The sequence below is a fragment of the Stegodyphus dumicola genome, chromosome 9 (assembly GCF_044657685.1).
Source record: "Stegodyphus dumicola isolate Sdum_Otavi_A_Nest chromosome 9, ASM4465768v1".
NCBI lineage: Eukaryota > Metazoa > Arthropoda > Arachnida > Araneae > Eresidae > Stegodyphus > Stegodyphus dumicola.
In genome coordinates this window covers 72,786,848-72,804,423 of record NC_140776.1, presented here as the reverse complement: position 1 = coordinate 72,804,423, position 17,576 = coordinate 72,786,848, and the positions used below count along the sequence as shown (strand labels likewise).

General features: G+C 30.9%; 1 protein-coding gene across 11 annotated transcripts in view; it reads left to right on the top strand.

Moving 5' to 3' along the window:
• Positions 1–17,576, top strand: part of LOC118185753 (uncharacterized) — a 555,072-nt gene that overhangs the window by 506,548 nt on the left and 30,948 nt on the right. The gene's annotated exons all lie outside the window — the stretch shown is intronic.

Genomic DNA, 17,576 nt, shown 5'->3' with positions numbered 1-17,576 from the left:
TCCATCATCGTCATGTGCTATTTTTCAAGAAATAATATTGCTAATATGAAAGAAATATGTGGCAACTAATAAAAGGATCTTGCCGCAAATGTCATCGCTATGTATTATTTTTTAAGAAATAATATAGCGAATATAAAAAGTTATATGGCAATATTTAATACTTTGTACTGAATTCTACAGACGCATGGTATAAAACATTTTTAACTTCTCCTCGGTAGTGTGTTGCCATTTGGTGAAGCGTAATTTATTTAATTTTTCTTTTAAATATAATCTACATGCTACTGATTTACAAACTAAGAGATTTAAAAGCAATAAACGCAGATCTTTATCTCTTTTATTAATTACCAGCTAGGCCTGTGAAATTACACTAGCTGAATATATTAATAACATATCATATAGTTTCTTTTTTATAATAAATATTTTAGGTGGCTGGTCGGTTTAACGGCTTGTTATATGAAAAGTGATTTGACGAACCGTCCCGGCAAATTCTGTTATCCTGATTGCTTCACTGCTGAGAGACTAATAAATTTCCGGCATGAATTTTATGTGACGTAAGTGCGAATAAAATTATGTTTAATAATAAAGTTAAAAAAGGCAAAAATTTGTGTCAGCAGGAGTGAATCAAACAGCAGATAGATAAGCTTAAAGAGCTTAAAGAGAGCATAAAAGTCCTTCGTAAACCTTCTGGTGAGACTTTAAGATCTTAACCCTTTCAGGTTTTCTTTTCTTTTTGTATTTTATTTCCACTGATTGAATTATAACATTGGGTTTTATATATACATTCACTGAATGTTTTTTCCATTTTTAATTCTTTGTTTTATCTGATTTCAACATATAGAAATCATATTGTTTTTATACTTCGTTATTTTTCCTTTGTACAGAGTGTGACACTCAAATAATATAATGATAGTTTTTTAAAACTTTTGATGGATCAAAACTGCACAACATTTTAACAATTTATTCATCACCTGCCTAAGGAGAGAACACTTTTTTATCACTAATCATCGGAAACAATCGGAAACAATATTTAATACTGAGTTTTGCAACATTCAATCGAAGGCTGGAGTTCAAATTCATGTCTAGTATTACGTGTACAAAAATTTCTGTCTCGGCAATATACGTTTATAAACTGAGTAAACAGATGTCTCTACACCTTCAATCTGGAAACTGATTTGATTTCTTCTGACTATATTTTTATTCCCAAATTAAAATTACTTTTGAAATTGAAGTTTTTTAACATTGAAAGGACTTAAAGAATTGCAACAGCTGCCTTTGGACTCATTTTAAAACCAGTCATCTGACAGATCCATTACATCAAAACAGGAGGATCGTATACTCATATTTAAATAATAAGCGCCAGTATAAGTACACTATCTCAGCCTTTATCAAAATAAAAACCTCAATATTTAATCCTATTCCTTTTTTAGAGGGTGTGTTGTTGTGATGTTTTACAAACGTTTCTTCTTCTTTTTACATATTCTTTTATGCATGAAAATCTATTCCTTATCTTAAGTAAACAATTATCAAGATGTAGGTTATGTGTAAGAATAAGTAAGAATAACAAAAAGAGATTATAAAAGCACCATCCAATGTTAAATTTTCATGTAAGTGAATAGATTTTAATGTTGAGATTATAACTATAGAATTAAAATATAGCTTAGTTAAACAACACTATCAATAAAGATTTTCTCTGCTAAATTTTAGCTTCCCAATAGCTTCCCCTTCCATTGCATTTTTGCACAGCCTACTTTAAAGAATCTTAGCGTATGCCTGTAGAAGTATTCGCTTCTGTAACTTGAAACTTCGCTTTCCTGCATCACTATTTTGCTAGCAGTGTAACAAGCTTTAAAGGATGTTACTAGCTAAAGCCCTCGCAAACTTTTCGAGAACTATCACTTGAGACCAATACAGAGATTTTATGTCTTGGAAATGGCTTGTAGACCAGTTTTTAAAACAGAAAATATTTTTTAAAATATGAAATTTTCAAGAACTAATTTTTGGAATGCAGTTTTATTTTGCAAACACGAACATCAATAATTTAGCTATATTTATTGAAGGTAGTCAGCAGTGTTTTTCTTAAAGTGTGCTCAAAGTTTTTCTTTAAATAAATGTACTTTAAAGTAAATTTTTAGAGTTAAATAATTAATTTGGTTTATTGGGTACTTCTACAGAAAATTGTGAATGATGATTAAGAGTTCATTATCCAAGAAGGAACGAGTTTATTGACTGATTTTAAAATTCTACCATTTAGAGAAATCGATGCATTAGAGCAAAATTAGATCGCTATGAATATTTTTGCTTTGAAATATTATATGAATGGTTTTTTACAGTATTTTTCAAAATAAAAATTTTTATATCTGAACTAATAAAGTCACTGATTTGAAACAAATTTGTTTTTTTATATTTTCCTGGAAATTTTCTTCGTTTTCTAATTGGCACTCTTTTATTGTAATAATAAAATTCTGCCGTACTATCGTAAATGTAAATTAATCCTCATGTATCTCAAACAGCTTTCAAGCACTGACACAGAAATGATTATTCTGATCATCCAAAAATGATTGTTTTCCTACATATGTGTTTTCAAATTATATTCAATAATTTCCTCTTTAAATTACGCCAAAAAAACCTAAATTTCAATAATGAGGGAGAAATCTTAATGACATTAAGAAAATTTTCCATGTTAGAGGTTGACCTATGGCACTAGAGTAAGATGGCGTTTAATGTTATGTTGATGATTCAGATAAACTCTATACAAATGAGATTTTCGAAAATTTAAGTAAGTTGATGCATGATTTCACTTAAACTTGCTTATATTCTGATTTAAATATGAATTGAACCATAGAAATGCATTCGTTAAAATAAAGAGGAAAAAAATATTTATTTTCTCAGTAACTCTTTTTTACAATGAAATCCCATTTATTTGTACAACAAAAAAAGGGATGAGTTTCCTTACGATTCAAAAGAGAATTCTATCTGTTTCTGAAAAATAAATCTCGGCATTTCGCATCACTTTGAGAAAGCAGACGTCAATTCATTTTCCTTATACGCAAAAGGTTGAAAAAACATTATAATAAACGGAATCGAATGTAACTGCGCAGGCGCGAATGCCCATTTCCCATTTAATAGCCCACGTGCATTGGAGCACGCGAAAATTCAACCTCCTTTCTAAAACCGAAAACTGAAAACTCACACGCACCGCACGAAAACCGCCAATTACTTGGCGCTAGATGAGAGAAGAGGTGCAGGGAACGCCCCCCCACCCCCACGTCGTAGAATAAGCGTCATATTCTCTCTCTCTCTCTTTCTGCTGCCCCTTGGTAGAATCCCCCCGTCCCACGTTTCGTTTTGAGCGAATATTAAACCTCGCTCTATTGTACGGCAACTGCGGAAGCTTCTTAGAGTAGCCGGACTCCAGGAGAAACAATTTCGTCAGATTTTCTGTGTATGTGCGTTTTAAAACTACGCACGAAGTAGTTTCCGAGGATTCAATTTAGGGGAGAGGATAGAAGTGAATGGGGGAAGGAAGTCTGCCCCAATCTCTCGCAGTAAGTAGCGCTGATTAAAGTTCTACCTGGGCCCATACCCATCCACCCCCATCAAGAGAAAGATTTCGCTACAGTCACACCATCTTAAGAGATCACACGTGGAGCCGTAAGTTTGGAAAGGGTTGCTGGATTCGCTTGGCGTGCTTTTTTGTCTGCGCCAAACATTTCGCCAGGATCACGACTTTTTCAAGATCAGATCTGAGCTCATCTGCATTTCTAAAATCGAAACCACTTACTGCACATTAATAAATAATTAATTTTAAAACTGTAGGAATTATCTCGAGTTGATGCAGAGGAAAAATTTGTATAATATAACCATGTATGGTGTTTCTTTATAGAATTAAGAAACCAGAATTTGACAACTGAGGAAAGATATTTCTCTAAAAATTAATTAATTTAATAGAAACACTCATTGGAAAACCGTGGTATAATTATCATAAACAGGCTAATAATAAGCTTGTTATGAAACACAGAGTTCTCTAAAAAGAATTTTGAACTGCTTTTAGAAAAAAAATTCAAGAAGTATTTATTGATTCAAATATAAGAACGTCACTGCTCCACTGACTGCATTTGCTTGTAATATTGTGACTTAATCTGAAGTAACATTTGTCTTCATTATCACTTAGTTCCAATCTCAGATCTAAAAATAAAAAAACTGATTACTGAAATTACAAGCTACGTTTCACAGAAATACAATACGTTTATACCTGCATTCATAATAGGTATTTTTAAGAAAGAGACAGTATGCCTAATTTCTAATTAGAATTACTTCCAACATACATAGAATACTCTGATCACTAAACTGGCCTTTTTGAGATTACATTTTGGCAACAGAGTGTTGACCAGTGAAATATATGCTGTCAAACAGGAGGTTTATACAATAATAGTTAACGCAGCTCTTAGGCAGGGAAACATAGTCCTAACCTGAAATTTTTAATTTATTACAATATAACATATTATTACAACTGAGTTACCAAAAAGATGATTTCGTCCCTTTACAATAGCAGTGGAACCTCACAAGCAGAGAAATTCTAATCTGTGGTCGCATGAAAGAGTTTCTTCGTGCATTAGTTTGAAATTCTGACCACCGAAATGGTCCATAGACAGGCAGCTTCTAAATGACCTGTTAAGTATTAAATAGTTAATTTTGAATTTTTATGCAATTAAATTAATTTTGACAATTAATTTTTACTAGTGCTATAGAATACTTTATTATTCTTTCAGGATATAATCTTTTTTATTATTCAAGATATACTTTATTATTATTACTTATTTATTATTTATTCAGGATATAATCTTTAACGCCGAATGTGGTTTATGGATTTTTGTTACAGTGAATTGCCACAGCTATTTTTAACCATAAATTTCAACTAAATTTTTATGAAGGATTAATTATATGATTTTTCCCTCAGGGATGCGCAATAAATATTTATTAATACTATATGAAAAGCATTTTTAAATTATAGATTATATTATTCAAATTTTTAACTTTTTTTTAAATTTCCTTCTTCTTTTTTTTTAATATTTGTAAGAGTAAATTTTTACCTTCGCCGTGTTATCGTCTGCTACTTTACTTTGCATTTAAATTGAATTGTCTAAAAGAGAAAGTTCGTTTGATGATTATTTTCACATTGCTCTTAAGAAAACAGGACGTTGACAGTTTGGGTCATGTACCAGCTTTAAAAATTATATATACGTATAAGTATAAATTTTTACATTAATCCTCTTCGAAAGAACGTTTTAAGTAACTAATTTTCTCTCGTGTTATAGATTGTATAAAAAACATGATCCTTAATGTGATTTAGATTGTTTATTGTCGATATAATAATCGGATAACTCGGTACAGAACAAACACTGCTGGACTGTTTTTTCCTTTGTCATTTAGCAAAAAAAATTTAATTAAAATATTTATCCTTTAGACTTTATATAGTTAAAATGCTTAGAAAATGAAAACTGTCTTCAAATGAAACGCAGTTGATGTAATTGATATTTTAAAAAAATTGACAGGAATGAAACATTTATGGAAGTGTAACAAAATCTTAATTTTCTTATGGTGAGCACTGAAAATAAATGTAGCGTTTTTTACGGAATTTTTAGCTTGATTAATTCACAACTCGCTTATTCCACTGCCGATTAATCGGAAGTCGATGGTACTTAGAAACGTGCGAGTGATAAAAAGTATGGATTTATTAATATCTTGGCGGGAAAATAAATCGTAATCAAAACCCGAACATTAAATATTATATAATTTTTAATTGTAATTGACATTTTTTGAAAATTTTGGATACTATTTAAATCTTTTAACCGCTAACATTCGATTGAAACTCGATACAAGAGCGAGAGTTTACTTTTTCCCTTTGTTTATTCTCTTAAATATTTGTATTTCCTTTTAATGTTCCATATAATAAAATAAAATGAGTAATAACTCTCTAATAGGAAATCACATTATTTTACTTGAAACTTCATTTGTTTCTTACTTGCAGAAGCTTAAACGAAGCATTATTAACGTTTAGTAAAATGAGTATCGAATACAACAGCGCGCTTAATGTGGGTCATTTAGTTCAAATAATGCAAAAAATGTTCAGTAACTTCTGCTAATTTTCAAGCAAAATGCTCGGCCGTATGTAAACTTCATGTTTATTGTGTATGTAAATTAACATTTAAATTATCTGAATATTTTACACAGATTTGATACCATATTATTATGTTAGAAAAATTTATTGCTTATAAACCAATAAATATTTGAAAAGTATTGTTATTCAAATTTGTATTATAAACAGTGTTAAAATAGCTATATAGCTTGTGAGATTAATTCATCTAAATTAAGAAACAAATTAAAAGATACTGTTTCGTAGCACTAGCATTTTTTAGACTTCTTTCGGTGACAAAATACCTAGAAATTCAATGCATGCTAGTCATAAATTAATAACTTATAAATTTAAATTCATATCTTAATGATTAATAAATGTTAACACTTTGAATTGAAAAGCAAAAATAAAAACAAACTATTATGTATATTTTACTTACATTTTTAGAGCAAAATTAAATTAAAATTGTATATTTTTTAATTAATTTTTTAAAATGAGTATAATTTGAGTTATTTCCTTTAAAAATAAAATTTTTTTAAGTAATATTTGGCAGTTTCTGAAAAAATAATTTCACGTTTCCAATTTCCGAGAGTAGTATGTAATGAAAATTGTTAAATTAAGATAAAAGCTGATAAGCGCGCCAAAGATGCAACCCTTCACTCTCAGGGAAAAGCATTAACACAGTTTAATACGATTATCGCATTATGCATAGAAAGAATCCGATTGTTATATATTCTCTGCGTTGTTTCAACAAATTCTGCCATCCCCCTTTATTCTTTTAAAGCACCCATCAGAATAGAAAGGGGTGGATGAGTAGCAGTAAGAGTCGCTTGCAGTAAAAGAACAGAAAAATGTTCGCAATTGAATTAGAATGGAAGAAGAGAAACACAATGTTTGCACAATGAGCTCGAAGTTGTTCTTAATACACAATGTTTTGGACTCTCAAATTCGAATGGAACCCTTAATCTGTTTGAAATGTTACTTTACATTCATTCTATCGCTTGGATAGCGACCGTAATTTTCTTCTTCTTTTGTTTCTTTCTTTTTGCGTCAATCTATTCTGAATTTTGAAAAGAGATTTATGTTTAGCGTGCAGCTGAACAAAAATTGCACCTGTAACCTATTACATTAAATTTGGTTAGAAGTAAAATTTATTTTCGTAATAAAAAGCAATTTTTTCCAGCTAGTATTTAATTACTAATTTTTTAAATATTTATAAAAAAATTAAATCTCATTTATTTTAAATTCAATTTTTTCCTTTATTAGTCAATAAGGGAAAATAATCTTTCATTAGCAGTTAATTTGAATAAAATAATTCCCATCTATTTCGAATAGCAATTAACGACTCCCCATTCCTCCCTCATAATACGGGAATTATTCTGCTTCTTACTCATGTTGAAGAGAGACACATTCCGTTGTCTTTCAAAATATGCCATTTCATTAAAACGAACTAACGGCAAAGACTCTATTCATTAAGATAGCGTGATCCTAATGCATCTCCTAATAGTCTTTAATGTTTGAATTAAGGCTTCTAATTATCGCTTATCTTGTTAAATTATCTCTTGAAATATTACCTTTAAAATAATTGCAAATAATTTTGCTGATGAATGATCAACAAGGAACAATCACGTTAACTTAATATACCACTATTATTAAATTATATTATGATGCCATAAAATTGTACAGTAAATTTCCGACAAGAAATTTTGTGGTAACCACAATTAAATGTCAGAACTTTCACGTATAACTACAGAGCCATATAATTTATGGCTGAAGATTGTAAAGAATATTCTATAAAGCAGATGTAAAAGGGTGTACTCAGAAAATGTTTACTGTCATAATTATCTCTGTAAAGCTTACTACTCTTGCTAGTAATTTTAGTTCAAAACAGGAAATATGATGCGCAACGCAAAGAGGCTGCTTTTGAATTCCACAGATTTTATTTTTAACACATGTATTATACATTTTTTACATAAATGAATTATAATCCCCAATTGCATTTTTTGCGTTTATCTTTTCCACTCTGTGATATCGTCTGTATTCAAATTAATTTTCTTGAATATAATTACTTTCTATTTTTTATGAAAGACTAAAATTTCTTATCAAACACACTAAGCCTTTCCTTAATTGAAATTAATTCCAAAAGAAATTTGAATATTTGAGAATTTACATAGCAGAACATGAAAATGAAGTGAATGTGACCATCTAAGATACAAGCATATATTAACACTCGAGTACATGCATTTTGATTCTAAAGCATAAGTTAACATGCATTTAGGTATAAATGTATCTCAGAGGTATTACTTAAAAAATATCAATGACAGTGACTGGCTGATTTACTAAAAGCTAGACGTCACTAGGATATCACCACAAATTTAAATATCCTCCCTTCAAAATAAAATCTTCGCTAGGAGATGGAGGGACTTCTTCGCATTGAAAATATAAGAGTATGAATAGATGGTAGAGTCGATATGTATCGAAACCCTACTGTTTATCTACGAGTATCTGTTTATCTACGAGTGTGTGAATATTATCAAAAGTCGGTAAGCATCAAAACTCTACTGTTTATCTACGAGATGATTATCTGATTTCGTATCAACTACTGATAAAAGAAGAAGTAAGTTTATTACATATTGAGGAATGCAAGAAAGTTGCCAATATGCAAAGTAGCTAAGTGTTTACATTTCTTCTATTTAATCCCAATGGGAAATGTTTAACATAGTATATCTTACATCAAAAGTATAAAGATCAAACGTTTGGGCGCAAATTCTTTTCATTTCTGTACTAAAATTTGATTTAAATATTAATTCTCAGTTCAATTTTACCTCAAAAGACCGTAGAACATTCAACGTTTTATCGACTATCTGTTTAACATTTAATTTCTACGGAGATTATATGTGTTGATACTGATATAACTGCATGTCATTTCCTGGTTATCACACACTGTAACAATTGTTTTTATTTATATGGAGTAAACTAAATTGACTTTCAATGTTTAAAATGCCTTTCAAAACTTTTTATACTGCTATAATTCTTTAAGTTAGATTGCGCTAACATGCATTTATTTCACCGCGTATGTAGGCAAGCGTTGTCACATCGTAAACATATGATATTCAATTTAGATTCCCAGCTATGTGGTAAGAAGTTATTTCTAAAAGTGCTGGTATTCGCCAAAGGTCAGATATCTTTAATTTCGCTTTATTTTTAACAATATTCTGATTCTAACATCTGTGGAGGCATTAGGTTATTTCGAAGCAGGAGACATGAAAAATGAGCAATGCCCTCGTCGGGGCTCAAGCCTCGGACCTCTCGAATACATGCCGAGTGTGCTGACCATTACACCCCGAAGACATGCTAAGAAGGCGGGAGAAATGCTCTATGTACTTCCCTTTTAAAGGTGGACTGGGGATTAAGAGGCCCAATCGCCAAATCCTTGTGATAAATAATCATCATCCACCACCTTTTTTAGTTCGGACATCGGTGTAGATATATTAGGTTATTTCGAAGCAAGAGACATAAAAAATGAACAGTTCCCTCCCCGGGACTTGAAACTTGGACCTTTCGAATACGCGCCGAGTGTGCTGACCATTACACCCCGAAGGCATGCTAAGAATGCGGTAGAAATACCTTATACATCTTAAAACAAATTTATTTTACAATATATTACATTTATGATTTTTATGAAAATTTGCAACATTAATGTAGCATTAATGTAATTAATGTAAGAAGTTTCTAACGGCATACGTACCTTGATATAAATTTTTATAACTTTTTTTTTTTAAGTATATCCTTCTCCTGTAAATTTTAGCATCTCCAAAGTAAACTTATTCACCATATCTCTCTTATACTCTAATGAAAATTTTGTTTGTTTAATTCTGTCTAGAATGAAATATAAATCTCAAAACTAGTTTGATTTAGTAATAGCAATGTATAATATTTTTCCAATCATCTGTAAAGATTGTTTCAAATTCTCGGCATCGGAAGTGAGAAAAACGAACTGTGCTCTCTCCGGGATTTAGACTGAAAATCATCCTATTTGCCACATGGATATGATTACCATTTACACCATAAGAGCACATATTGGTATATGAGATAATTTCTTACATTTTAGTAGCTTTAGGAATTATACTGTAACTCTGAATAATAATTTAGTATTAATAAAGAAACGAAAAGCTATTAAACTTGAAGCATAATACTAAACTCGAAAATTTTTCAAAAATTAATCTCTAGAAGTATTGTAAAGAAAATTTTGACAAAAGTATTAACCCCTTGGGTACGTATTTATTTGAGAAAATATTTGCATGTGGAACGGATATAATTTTTGGTTGCTTGGAGTAGAATGTAAAAGCAGTACATTTTACGTAAGAATTTATTTATTTCTAAAATATTGTTGACATATGTAGTATTAAGATGTCTTTAAGTAATTAGAATTGCAAAACAAAAATAAATTAAAACTACAAAATAAAACTAAATGAAATAAATTCAAGCTATAACAAAAAACCAATTACTAATAGTTATGCAGAGTGCGATATTTTTCAAAGCAAGTAAGTAAATGCAGTGCTACTTTGCATTGTTTGCACTGCCACATAGTTTCTTTTCTAATATTATGCTTATAACAAACACGGCACCTTTTTCCAGGGTGTTGCTTGGACTTAGTTGACGGAATGTTCTCAGGAAAGTGTGCCCAATTTTTCGCTGCCAAACGAAATGGTTGTATTACTACTTGACGGGCGTCCAAGACGTTTATAATTTGGCAATGACAATTGCTCCAGCAATTACTCGGCAATATCGGCTTGGTTTGGTTGTGCAGTTGATTTTAGAATATAAAAAGGCCATATCTATTAGATAAAAAACATTTTCTTATAATCCTTTACACATTTTCTCATAACTGGAAAGCACGCTAGCAATTGGTCTTGTTTATCAACGCTTCCCATACCTTTATTATACTCAAGCACAGATGCCGGTTTTATAATATTTTCGCTATCGCCACCTTCATTTTTTCTCCTTTTGCCTGTGTTTATCAAATCAGCATTTGAATGTTTCGTGCTAAGTATGTGAATTATTCGCTCCTAGGGAAAACAAGCGAATGACGTCTCTCAGACGTCAAATGTACCCAAGAGCGTAATTTTTTGACGACTTAGACCCGTCATCCGCTCCTAGGCGGGGAAAAGTGAATGACGTGTCTCAGACGTCAAATGTACCCAAGGGGTTAAAATATAACCTTAAAGATTCCATACTTATCTAATATTATCAGCACTTAATTTTTCATATTAAACCTATTCCAATACTTAATTTTTTCAATTTTATAAGGCCCATATCAAAAACGTTACTAACTTTAAATATACTTCTATATCGGGTTTTCAGAAGTTATGGGATTCTACCATTGGAAATTAAGCAAACTTCAAGGGTTGAAAGTTTATAGACACACCCACACATATATATAGTATATATATATATATATATATATATATTATAGACACATATATATGCATACTATACTCCTTTAACTTTTAAGAATTTCCTGGCTTTGAATTTATTTCTTAAGAACATGATATTTTTTTAAGTTATCCTACCGAATGAAAAGTGGGGATGAAATTCTAATTACCACTCAGTTTGACAAACGCAACGAACACGAACCTGAAAATCCTCTTCTCCATGTAAAACATACCGACGTACAAACAAACAAAAAAAGTTCTACGTTACAAGAAGCTATAAAAACAGTCCTTAGAGTAGGAAATCTCCACTAAAAAATTTAATTTCTTCCTGGGTCGCATGTTTTACTAATTGAAATGCGTTTTTTACTCAGAACCTCATGAGGAATCTGATTCTGCTCCCCCATGGTTGATTTTTTAACTCATTTTTTTTATTTTGAAAGCTGGTTTTTTTAACATTTTTTTTTTCAATTTCCAGCTAAGGGTAATTTTTATTAACATGCAGCAGATGATTACCTGTAATTTTCTCCCAGTTCCTAAAGTTTTCTTTTTAGAAGCGCAGAAATAGAGCAAGTAAGTGTTGTAACTTCAGCAAGCATGGGATTAGCAGAGTTTATTTTTTCTTTTAATTATATCAAATGTACGGGGCGTTTCAAATTTTTTTCTCTCCAGATGATTGCTTCTTTATCATCTCTTAGCTCAAATCCTACAGTAACGGAAAGGAATAAAACTAAAAAAGGATATTAAAGAAGGGTAGGAGTGTTTTACTAAAATGCAGTTGTAATATATTTTAGTAAAGTCCTATTTAATAATATCAAGTCTATTGTAGAGTGCAGTTAATTTATAAAGAAAATGTTAGTTAAATGTTATTTTAAAAAAAAACGAAAAAAAATAATTATTAAATCTTAAGCAGATTCGTCAAATATTTTATTTCTTTCATTCTCTCAGTGTTATCAAGTGGTTCTCATCAGGTGGTTTTCCTACGTAATTTGGGCTAAAATAATAGAAAAAATCGCTTAAAATGAAGGATATACACCAAGCATGAATTATTCCGGATAAATCTAAAAGTTCGAATTTAATTCAGTTGTAAATTTAAATCCAGACTAGTGAAAAACATTTTCTTTCTGATTGACTGACATTGAGACAAAAAGTTTCTACCGAAAACTTCGAGAATTATAATAGCATGAAAAGAAATACAAGGAAAAAATCATCACAGTTCTGAAACGTTGTGATGTCATTCTGAAACATCGTGGTAAAACTTAAAGCGGTTAAAAAAATAGTAGTTTTTAAACATCATCGTATAAAATATCAAGCTGTCAGAAATTAAACGCTTTCTCCCAAAAGTAAGAAATAAAACGAATTTAACCACCGGAAGTAGTTCACCTAGTAAAGGTTTCTATGAGCTTTTGTCTTTCTTCGTATTGGTATCACTTTGTTGTTCTAGTTGTTTAATTATCTTTTTTAATATATATGCGAGAAAAGAATGATGAGACGGCTATTTATAAAATAGGTGGTAATTAAAAGAAAATAAATTAGTGGCTATCCATTTGAGAAATGTATTTTCTTGCTTAGTGTTTGGTGACTGCGCAATACATTAGTTCGAGTACTACAATAGTTATATTATGAATAGTTGAAGTTCTAGTCTGAGTAAAGAAAAACGTAACTTCGCCCGACAGTTAGCGTCTGTGACATTTCTGGAAGGTAAACAAATCAATGATAAATACTGAAGAGAAATTTAGAAGTCTTCTATTTGAGACAGATAATAATTGAAAAAGAGCTAGTCGAGTCAGAATCTTATATTGACAAATGGTGATATCTAGAACACGAGTTGGCGACATTTCTAAGAGAGAAGCAACAGAGTTTTAATTCATATGAAGCAAATGTACTCAAAGTACATCAATGCATTTCCCCTAATTAAAACTTCCCACATTTAGATGACAATGTTAAAAACTGGTTAGCCTTCTGGGGGCAGTTTGAAAAAAATTAACACTTATTCAAATTTAGACGATCATGATAAATTTGCCTGTTTATTACAATCTATGGTAAAAGGGTCGCCAGTCGAGAAATTACTACTAAGTTTTTCCTCTGAAGGAAGTTATAAAAATACTCTAAAGCAACTTAAAGTATATTTCGAAAGAGACGATTTACTTATTGAAGTATTCGTTAGAGATCTCCTCTTTTTAATACTCCAGAAACACAGTTCGGTAAAAAGTACGTTGTCTAAGGAAACTATATGATTCAATTCGAAAACCAAACTGCGTGCTTTTGAGTCATTAGGAGTATCACGAGATAATTCACCATTTCTTTATACTTTAGATGAATCTGCTCTACCAGACGAAAATTTTAGAGCATGGAGGAAGAGACTTCTGTCCGCTCATCGTCATTCAACTGAAGGAGCACTAAGAGAAGAAAGGTCAGATAAGCATACCAGGGATAAAACAATCTTTAAACGGGACAGAAGATGGTGGGTTGCTTACGTTTCTTCAAGATGAAGTCGTATCAGAAGAGAAAATATCACTGGCAGTTAAAGGTTTTGGTTTAACGGGTTCTACTGAGAGTAGACAGGAAAGTAGATATAATAAAACTCTACGCATACTTAATTGCGGCGGGTTTATTTACGTCTCCATGAGCCAAGCAGAAGTTTTGTATATCTTGCTATGAGTCGCGATAATTACTGGAAATACGATAGAGCCAGAAATATGCCATAGTAAGAGAGATAAAATATTACAGAAAAATCGCAAAGCTGCTTTTTGTACTTTAAAACGAGTCATAATATTAAAATATTCAAAAGCAAAGAGCTTCGCCTTGTTTGAAGGAAATGTTACAAGACAATTCTGTGCAGAAACTTTCCAGGAAGCGAAGCTCAGTTGCAGGAAAAAAGTGATAAAGCAGATGAAATGTGTAGTTAAGTTTGAAGCACTGGCTAACTTCTATAAAACGCCTACCATTTTTTTAAAACCTTGACTGTTATTGTAAAGAATGCCAGAGTTACGCGAAAAGTGCAATAATTGATTCAGTTTCATAGAGGTCATACTTATTGGAAAATAAAGCTAAAAAAATGGGTTATAAATTGGTGAGAAAAGAGAAGCTGCGCCATTCGCTGTTCGGGGGTGCTAGTACGGATCCCTATACTCATGATGTTTATACTATATATTTGATTAATTTAATTGGAATTCATAGCTGTTCATTAATCGTTCTTATTCAGCATGTTATTTGCGAAACCACGCCGCTCATAGATCGAGGGCCTTGGTTGAAAGAAGATAAAGAGTTCAACATATCGTTAACGGAGTCACAAACTGACCCAAGTGAATTTCTATTAGGTGCTGATGTAGCTGAAAAACTTATGACTAGAAGCGTATGTACGAGGATGTGTTTTTCTTGCATTTTTTTTCTCCATAACGTTTTCATCTGCCTGTAAAAATGAAAATACATGTTCATATTTAATTTATTTAAGTATTTTGGCAAAAATTCATGTTCCAAACAAAATTTGTAATTTTTGTTTCGAAAACAACACTATACATTTGTTTAATAAAAATCAAGAAAACTATAAAGTCAGCTGTTTGACAAATACTGTTTGACATTATACGGATTAATTAAAGAAGAGTATTTGGAAATTTCCCTGCATTACTTGCCTTCTTTGGCTGCAGTGGCAAGAATGAGATAAAAAATTATGAAGAATTTCTGCTATCTAATACAGCTCGCTTTATAATGAAAGGAAACGAAGAAATCAGGAGGAAAAACTAAACACAGAGAATTTTTAAATTAAAACAAGAAAAAAGTAAAACACCATACATTTGTTCTAGGACTGAGAGAAAATGGAAGTTAAAATTTAAATCGTTGTTTTATATATAATTTACACACTAACATTTAAAGCATTTTCAAAGCTATTTGAGCTTCGAAAACAACGCGTAAAATAATTTTAAAGTATGTAAGGGCAACTTGTACAAAGTTATTGCTAAAATGACTAAAACAACTTTTAACAACTGCAGTCAAATATAAATTCTAACTTTCATCCTCCGTCAAATTAAAAGTCACCTGCTGATAAAACAATCTTTGTCGGTAATATAAATTCTCCATCAACATACATTTTGCATGTTGTATGTATTATTAGTGTTTTCTCAATAATTTAAGTTGAGGAAAAGAAAATTTCTCTTTTAATGACATAAAATTGTGGGGAACAAAAAATTCATCTGTGGGGCTCTACTGTATTCAGTGACTTCCCAAGCCTTTTCTTAAATTTATTATATAATAAATGTTTGCCTAGACAAAAATACTGTTTGACATTATACATGACATGTCATATGTATAATGCCAACAAAATGAAAAGATAACAAGAAAAATTTTATTTTTATTTACAGGAACAAAAGTTTATACTCTTTAAGTCTTTATAAGAGCAAATCTTTAAAATTGCTACACGATGGATGACCCTATACACGAATTACTGAGACATTACTCAAACAATTATTATAATAGTATACTGCAATTAATGCAGTGTTATTATAATAGCTTACTAGATTTCATATAATATAAATACGCTTTACAGTTACGCCCGTTTGCATTTTTCCCTGTCTACCGCAACATGTAAATTCTAAATATTTATGCGCTAAAATTTTGACGAATTTTTCCTTTTTACAAGAGATTCGTATTTATTTTAAAACATTTAATAATTTAGCATTGCATGCATTTTACGCATACATTCCTACCCTTCAAGAATTTTACTATTTAATATATCTTCTCCCGCTTTCTCCCACATACACACACACACAATTTGCTGTGAATCTGCGAAAGTTTTCGAATATATTCATCAAAGACACTTTGCGTATAAGGAGATTGGCCCAATTCAAATGCGAGTCTTTCAACTGAAATTTAAAATATTGAAGAACATCTGGAAATCTTAATTCAAACTACTAAATGTCAATTGCTTTTTTAATTTCCTTAACTCTTTGCTAACTTAAGATGATTTTCTTCAATGTAACTTTGGAGTAGTATAGCACTGGAGCGTAATTTCAGTGTAGTAATTTAATGTAACTTCAGACTAAAAATGAAGCGAGACATTCGCCATCTGTTTGATTGTAAAGAAGAGAAGAATTTTGTCGCTAAGCGTTGTCATCAAAGGTCAGATTTGAAACGTTAAATCATTTCTTAATTAATCAAGGGATTAAATATTTCATTTTTCAAGGTAAATGTTAATCTTGTCTTATTTCCGCTAAAGTTAATTTCTTTCTCTTCTGACCTGTTCTGCCATTATTTCTATCTTGATTTATTTCATGCGATGTTACAAGCGAAAAATATTCCCTCGAAAGTTAACGTACCTAAGCAGCTCTCCCAGATCGATTATTTACAATAACGATTCAGTGGCAAGCTTTGTTTTGTTTTCATGTTGAAAACTATTGTTCTTATTTTCCATTTAAGAGAGTATATTTTCTGAATATCAAGTAAACGAGAAAAAAACAAGATTACAGTTGGTCAATGGAAACAGACTGCAAGTTTTACTTAGAAAAGAATCCCCGTCTGTTGTTTTCTAATGCTGACGTTTTTTGCTATGCAAGAGCAGCTTTCATTTTCATACTTGCATTTGCTTTGCCCGAATGCGCTCGTGTCAGTCATTCCCAAACTCTTAAGTTTTCAAAATAATAAAAACCACAAGAAGTGTTAAATATAGATACGCAGTTTTGTAAAGATTAATAACTGAAAAATTACCAAAAGAAGCTTAGCAGTGAAAGTGTTTTCGGTATTAATATAACGTTAAAGTAAAATTATCACTTTTAATAACTTACAGCCGATGTAAATAAAAAAATCATCTTTCTAATAACAAGAAGGAACTCGTATGCTCTGAACAAGAGCAAGAAATGAAAATTTTTCTCGATAAAGAAACTAAAAATCTATCTGTTGTACACATATATTTCGAATTCTTCACACGATGCATTAAGCATTCTGATTTGGTTTATGAATTCATGCACAGCAAAACTTCGCCTTAAAAAGAAGTAACAAGCAAAACTCTTTTTACATGC